We start from the raw sequence: 7,186 nt of genomic DNA, 5'->3' as shown, positions 1-7,186 counted from the left end.
ATGGGTTAAGGGCTGCAATTATCAAAAAGGGGTGTGGGCTGAACATATTCAATTTTCATATACTTGTGCTAACATCAATAATCTCCAATTAATGCCTGCACTACTATGACTCGATACCAGCACTACCCGCCTCATTTTGTATTTTGGGAAATAAGCCTCAAACTAAAGACAACACAATTACTTTTTCTAATATTCACAACAACAGTAAAGAAATCTATGACCGAACATACATGTCACCTATGAGGGAATAACAAGTTGAGATCACATAATGTTGAGGACAGGGCAAAGATGAAATGATTTTCATGAATTTCAAAAGGTAAAATGGAGTCTATAATTCACACAATGTCATTAAAAATTAAAATCTGGAGTTGAGTACATTCTAAGGGTTGAAAATGCTCAAAAGCTGCATAAGCTGGGCGGAAAATGATACTACTAAATATCTTTATATATATATATATATATATATATTCTCAGCTATGCTATTCTCTCAAAGGTAGACAATTTAAGAGAATTTAAAGGAAGTTCCTGAAGAATTCAAAGCTAACACTTTTGAGTATTTTGACCACAAGTAAATAGAGGAACCTTATTTACGAGATTGATTCTAACTAAAACACTATTTTTGCCTTGGTACCTGCCAACAGGTCAAACCTTTTATTAATGACCCAAATTGACTTGTTCTATATGAAATGAAACCACTTCAGCTCAAATAAAAGAGGGGACAAACTTCACACACTGAATGAAACAATCGACATCACTCATTATAAGAAATAACAGGAAAATATGGATTCTACACATAAGGAATAAATGTTCATGAGGAACACCAGAGAGCTCATGGTATAATGTCAAACCAAACATAGCCAGTGATCTTCAATTTATGGGTGCAAATATCAAGGGCAGCAAAGCCAAAGACTGAACTCAATAGTTTCTCCTAAAAATAACGATTTACACTTTCCAATATTTAAGTACATGAGTCCCAAGCAGATAAAAAAAATCTATTATGAAACTTTATGTCCTGATGTACTAGATTTGAACATATAGGTCCATGAAACTATGCCAAAAGCTATGAAGGTGAGGCATTCTTGACAAAAAAAATCAAAAGAATAAATGGGTTCCTACATGATGAAAAATAATTTCCTACTGTTTATGCTCAAGAGATTGGTAAAGAGAATGGTAATGTAATAAGGTCAAGCCTCATCTCTACTTTGTTCACACAAACACATCAAAAATCATAAATGTTCAAGCATTGAGTTTGCACAGAGATCAATTTATACAAAGCTAAATGACACTCAATCCAAAAACCAATTCTATCACAAATTGTCAATAACATTCCTCAAAACACTATAATTTTACAAAATGTCCAACTTGCTATAGGCCTGCTACACAGAAAAGTAGAGTATGCTATATTACCCTGGCAGAATATATTTTCAATTAAAATCATACTTTATTCCTAATCAGTTTAAACTCACAAAGATATCTACCTGATTAGGCCACATAATCATTCAATTTTAGAAATATAATGGCCTCAGCAAACTCATAATAACCTTAACCTTTTCACATTCAAATGTTCAAAATCTCAAATCAAAACACAAAAAACTGAAACATAAGCAATTAAGTCCAAATAATAGCAAAGCAAGAACAAAAAATAAATAAATAAAATAAAATAAAAAAATAAAAAATAAAAAACCGCATAACTCCTTAAATTTTCTGAAATTTTCTGAATATTTTGACTAAATAAACAAGATCCGAGCACAAGACACTGAGAAGAATTTATAAACTATATTTATGCCTCTACTCCTTACCTTTTCCTCAGAGATTCAAGCTCTGATCTAGTATGCTCCTTCTTGAAATGATTCTTGTGAAGAAATTCAAATGCTTAGGAAAGATTGCCATGGAAAATAGAGATCAACGATCTCTTTATCTCTCTTAAGAGAACCTCTTCTTATTCTTCAGATCTAGGGTTCTATGGCTGAATCAAAAGGCTTTAAGAGAAATGAAAAATCAAAGTATATGAGAGGGATAAGCATCAGCACGAAGAAAATATGCCCGCCAGAGATCGATCTTGCCGAAAAAATGCAGGATCTGGCCGGAGAAAAAGGAGCAAGAGGTAGGGTTTCGATGCTAGGATTTGGGGATTTTAGGAATTTTCTTCTCTAAGCTCTCTCTAAGCCCTAATTTCTTTCTTTTAATGAAAGGCCTTATTGGTATTTATAGATTATTTGCTTAATTTTTACACCCCTCTAGCTACATAAACACCCCCTTTTATGGTATATTTATACTTGGTTTAGTTTTGAATACGGTGGTCCACAAAAAAATGGTGCAATAAAAAATTAGAAAATAAACTCATGCCCCTTTAAATGTCCAGGGACACCCTCCTGCTGCTATTTAGACAACAAATTACTCTGACAAGACAGCCCTCAGACTGGATAAACTACCCCCCTTCTGTTACACTATTTTACACTAAGCTACCTACCTCGCTTGTTCGCTAGGCAAATCGCGACGGATTTTTCTAAAATTTTAGAGGGACCTAAATGGGTCTCTAACATACCCTAGGGACGAATTTGGGTCACCAGATCATAGATTTACTTGGGTTTTAATCAAATCAAGTGGAAAAAGGGGTTCGGTCAAAATGGGGTGTCTACAACAGCACATCCGCTTTTGCATTCTCCGTTCTAGGGATTCTGATGACCTCAGATTTTTTGAACTTGCCGGCCAACTGGCGCACCTTGGAGAGGTACTTGATCATGCATTCGTCGCGCGCCTCATAGACTCCTTGGATTTGGTTTGCGACCAGCTGGGAGTCGCAATACGCCTTCAGCCTTTGGGCGCTGGTCTGGACTGCTAGGTTCATTCCAGCGATGAGAGCCTCGTATTCTACCTCATTGGTGGACGCACGGAATTTGAACCTCAGCGCATAATCCAGAATAAAGTTATCGGGTCCAGTGAGAACCAAACCGGCTCCACAACCAACCTTGTTTGAAGATCCGTCCACATATACTTCCCAGAGCGGTTCGTTGGACGTTGGATTCTGTTCTGCCGGTACAGGGATGTTTTCCGTTCTCACTGGTTCAGTCTCAGCCTCTGTCCGTTCCCCAGTTATAGTTGAGTTCTCTACAAACGGGGTTTGGGCAACTTCGGATTCGATGCTTTTCTGGAGCTTGAGGTGTGGATTTGTGCGCGTTGAGCCTGGCTCCTGGTCATTACGCCTATTTCTTGCTGTTGGGTGTGGTTTCTCATCGCCATAAGGCGTTCAGTACTCGACGAGTCCCACGGATGGCGCCAATATGATGGCGTCTGAATCCGGGTCTGCGATCACGCGGTCGATAGAGGGCCTCCGCGAGGTCTGTAATCACAAACAAAGGGGGTCAGGGGGTCCGAGGTGGGTCCCGGACGACCACTTCGACACCCAAGTCAGATCCTTCAACCAATCAATATAAAGGACAGCGAGAAGGGGAGGGGGTTTGATCAGGGTTACCAGGACCAAGGCGCAGGTTCTTTTCTGGGTGTGCGGATGAGTGGGTCGGAGGGGACTAGCAGGGAGAGCAGGATTAAGTTCCTAGCCTCCTCTGTTGTTGCCTCGCCTCTTTTTCCAGTTGTTGTGCGGGAGCTGAGAAAAAGGGATGTCTTTCAAAACCGTGGATCCCTCTCTTCTTCCCTTCCCTCCCTTTTAAAGGGAGACGCGCGGACCTTTTCATCATTATGGAGAGAAAACCTTCCTTTGCAGGATTGAGCCATTCTCCTGCTCCGCCGGCGCGCGTGGCTTTGCCGGATAATTCCTTCCATAACTTGTGATGATGAGGCCTGGACGGCGAGAGAGCGACACGTGTCGTGATCGTATGGTCTTGCCGTTTCCCAACGCCTTTCTTCATGATGGTTAGGCTTTGTTGGTGCATGGACGACAAGTGGCGAGATCTGAGAGTAGCGCCGTATTTATGTCCCATCACCACCGACGCCAACTTTCATGTTATCAACGATATCATCTCCCCGGCCTTAGCAAAGTTTATAGAGAAACACGAAAACTCCGGTGACCCCATTTGTTGCCTCATCTATGACTCCCTTCTTCCTTTTGGTGTTTGGATGTTGCCAAACAATTTGGCTTTTATGGAGCTCCATTTTTCACTCAGCCCTGCGGCGTGTGCGCGGTCTTCAACCTTGTGCACCAGAAGTTACTTATCCCCCCTTTGGAAGTCACTAGTGTTACCTTGCCCGGATTGCCGAAATTCGAACTTTCAGAATTGCCTCCTTTCCTTTTGGAACCAGAAATTTACCCTCGTTCGTTTGAGGTTCTAGTGAATCAGTTCTCCAACTTGGAGAAAGCTGATTGGGTTCTAATTAACACGTTTGATAAGTTGGAAGCTGAGGTTTGTCTTGATATTTTGCTATTTTGGTTAGTTTTTATCTATATATATTCTAGTTTCAGGAATTATTATAGTTTGGACTAAAGTAGAATGCATCTTTTTAATTTGTTACTTATTAATATAGTCATCATTCACTCAAAAAAAAAAAAAAAACTTTTCTGATCTTAGGCACTGTTTATTTTAGATTTTGAGAATTGATTTTGATTTCAAGACTGATTATTAGACTCAAAATTAGGCCCTGCTCGTTTTAGATTATGAAAACCGACTGTGGGCCCCAAACGACTCAGAATGACATCATTCTGAAGTCAATCATTGGTTTGGGGCTTACAATAGGTTGCCACAATCTTAAACGAATAGGGCCTTAGAGTCATTTGGTCTCAATCCATTCTCAAAATCCCAAACAAAAAAGTGACATGGGTCCGGTTCATTTGGGCGCACAAACGTAGTGTGGCCCAAACCAATTTTTGGGTTCAAAATTAATTTTGAGACCAATAATTTGTTTGGGCGAACAAACGTTGTGGAATCATTACAAACGGCACGCTATGCGCTTAAGTGCAAAAAGACAATGCAAGCTTTGTGATTTATTATAGACTGATTTGATATTGGTATCGATTTACTTATTATTAACTTTTACTTGAAATTTGGTTAAGCTGGTAAGTTGGATGAAGGGATTATGGCCCTTAATGACGATCGGGCCAAGTGTTCCGTCCATGTATTTAGACAAGATTATCGAGGGCGACAAAAACTACGGGCTCAGTTTCTGGATTCCGAATGCCGACACATGTATGAAGTGGCTAGACACGAAGCCGTTGGTTCAGTAGTCTATGTCTCGGTGGTGGGGAGCGTTTCGACACTGGGACTAGAGCACATGGAGGAACTCGCTTTGGGTTTGAGGGGAAGTGACAAGTATTTTTTGTGGGTAGTGAGGGCGGCAGAGGAGAACAAGCTTCCAAGCAACTTTATAGAGGATATAGAGGAGAAAGGTTTGATAGTGAATTGGTGCCCCCAACTGGAGGTCTTGGCTCACAAAGCAGTAGGCTGCTTTGTAACACATTGTGGGTGGAATTCAACTTTAGAAGCTCTAAGCCTTGGAGTACCAGTGGTGGCAATTCCACAATGGGCTGATCAGCCCACCAATGCAAAGTATGTGGAGGAGGTTTGGGGGGCGGGAGTGAGAGCTAAGGTTGATAAGAAGGGGATTGTGAGAAGGGAGGAAATGGAACTTTGCATAAGGGAAGTAATGGAAGGAGACAAAGGGAAAGAGATTAAGAGGAATGCAGAGAAATGGAGGGAATTGGCAATAGAGGCAGTAGAAATGGTTGGAAGTTCAAATAAGAACATTGACGATTTTATAGCTACACTTTTGAATAAGTAATATTTTGGACTTTTTCCGTTCTCTATTACTGTATTGAAAACCTATATATCACAATTATTGTGTTTAGAAGTACAATAATGCAATGGTCTTACATGTTTTTTGTTTTTTTTTATCTAGAAGTAGAATAATGCACCTTGGATTTTAGTTGGAAGAAAAAAAATAGGGGATTGTGCAAAAGAATTCTTCTATTTTGTTTTATTTGGGGAAAACAGACTTCTTGTTTGAGAATTTACAAATTGTGTAATCACCTTTGAGTGAATTTTGCAAATCAGGTCATGCCATCAATTTGCGACAAAAATTCTCACAGTGGATTGTTTGGACTCATGGAAAGGCCAAATGTCCTTTTATGTTAAAAGAAGAAAATTACATAATAAAAAGACCAAAATACCGGTGATGCTCCTTAATATATTTTGATAGGGTGGCTCCCACCAACTCAACTCAAAGCCATATATCAGGTGGGGCTCACCATTTTGCCTCATGTTTTGATGGGATAGGTCCCAAGATATCAAATTGAGCACATGTATAGGATGGGGCCCATCTAACACCTGATTCAAAACATATCATTGGGGCCCATCTTACCCAAGAATGCCAGTATATATAGAAATGTTATTCCCACACCCTTGATTCAAAACATATCATTGACAGTCATGGGTAGTCTGGTCCTTTTCCAAGGTAATTTTTGTCCGTATAAGGACATTTTGGTCTTTTATGCGTAAAAAATAATCTACCCTGGGTATTTTGGTCACAAATTGATGGCATGACCTGATTTGCAAAATTCAACTAAATGTGATGACTCTATTTGCAGTTTGTCAAACTAGAAGACTCTCTTTTAAAATAAAGCAAAGTAGAAGACTTCTTTTGCAAAAGTTCCAAAAAAAGATTAACATGAGTGAGACATTCCACCTCAACTCGAAATCCAGGGCATAAATTGCTTCCAACATATGCTTGGAATACCCAAAGCATCCCTGTCAAATATCACCCATGCATAGCACTTGTAGGAAGCTACTTCCATTGACTAAATGCTTTTTTACCTTTTCGTTCGCAAGCATAATTTGCCAGAGTCAGGAGCTTGATTGGCCTCTCTATAGCTAGGCATGGGATATCCTAGACTTTAGCTCCATGATCAACGATGCCAATTCCTGTCAATATAATTTAATGCTCCAAGGAGGAGTTTTATTGTCTCTAAGTAAATTAATCAGTCTTACTATCTGATTCAATACAGATATTTGTGAACCCAAAACCTTTCTAGTATCTAAGTCTGCATGCTTTTTACTTTTGCCTGCATATTGTGCCAATATTATAAAAATGTGAGTATTCAAAAACTGTATTGCATATACAATTTTCTAAACTCTCCCTCCACCTGACATGCCGAAGTTGCCTTTGGCTCCTGCTTCCTTATTTAATTTCAACTCACATACTTTCAGCTCTTCCAAAAGAACTTGAAAGAGACTTGAGA

At 39.5% G+C, this 7,186-nt stretch overlaps 1 pseudogene; it reads left to right on the top strand.

The window, feature by feature from the left end:
* Positions 1 to 2,626: 2,626 nt before the first annotated feature.
* On the top strand, positions 2,627 to 5,794 carry LOC143889235 (mogroside I-E synthase pseudogene; annotated as a pseudogene).
* The last annotated feature ends 1,392 nt before the right edge of the window (positions 5,795 to 7,186 follow it).

Source organism: Tasmannia lanceolata, unplaced genomic scaffold (assembly GCF_043159265.1).
Source record: "Tasmannia lanceolata isolate RefF3 unplaced genomic scaffold, GAP_Taslan_0.1 ptg000002l, whole genome shotgun sequence".
NCBI classification, from domain to species: domain Eukaryota; kingdom Viridiplantae; phylum Streptophyta; class Magnoliopsida; order Canellales; family Winteraceae; genus Tasmannia; species Tasmannia lanceolata.
The sequence above is the reverse complement of the archived record's forward strand: the minus strand, read 5'-3'. Positions and strand labels throughout refer to the sequence as shown.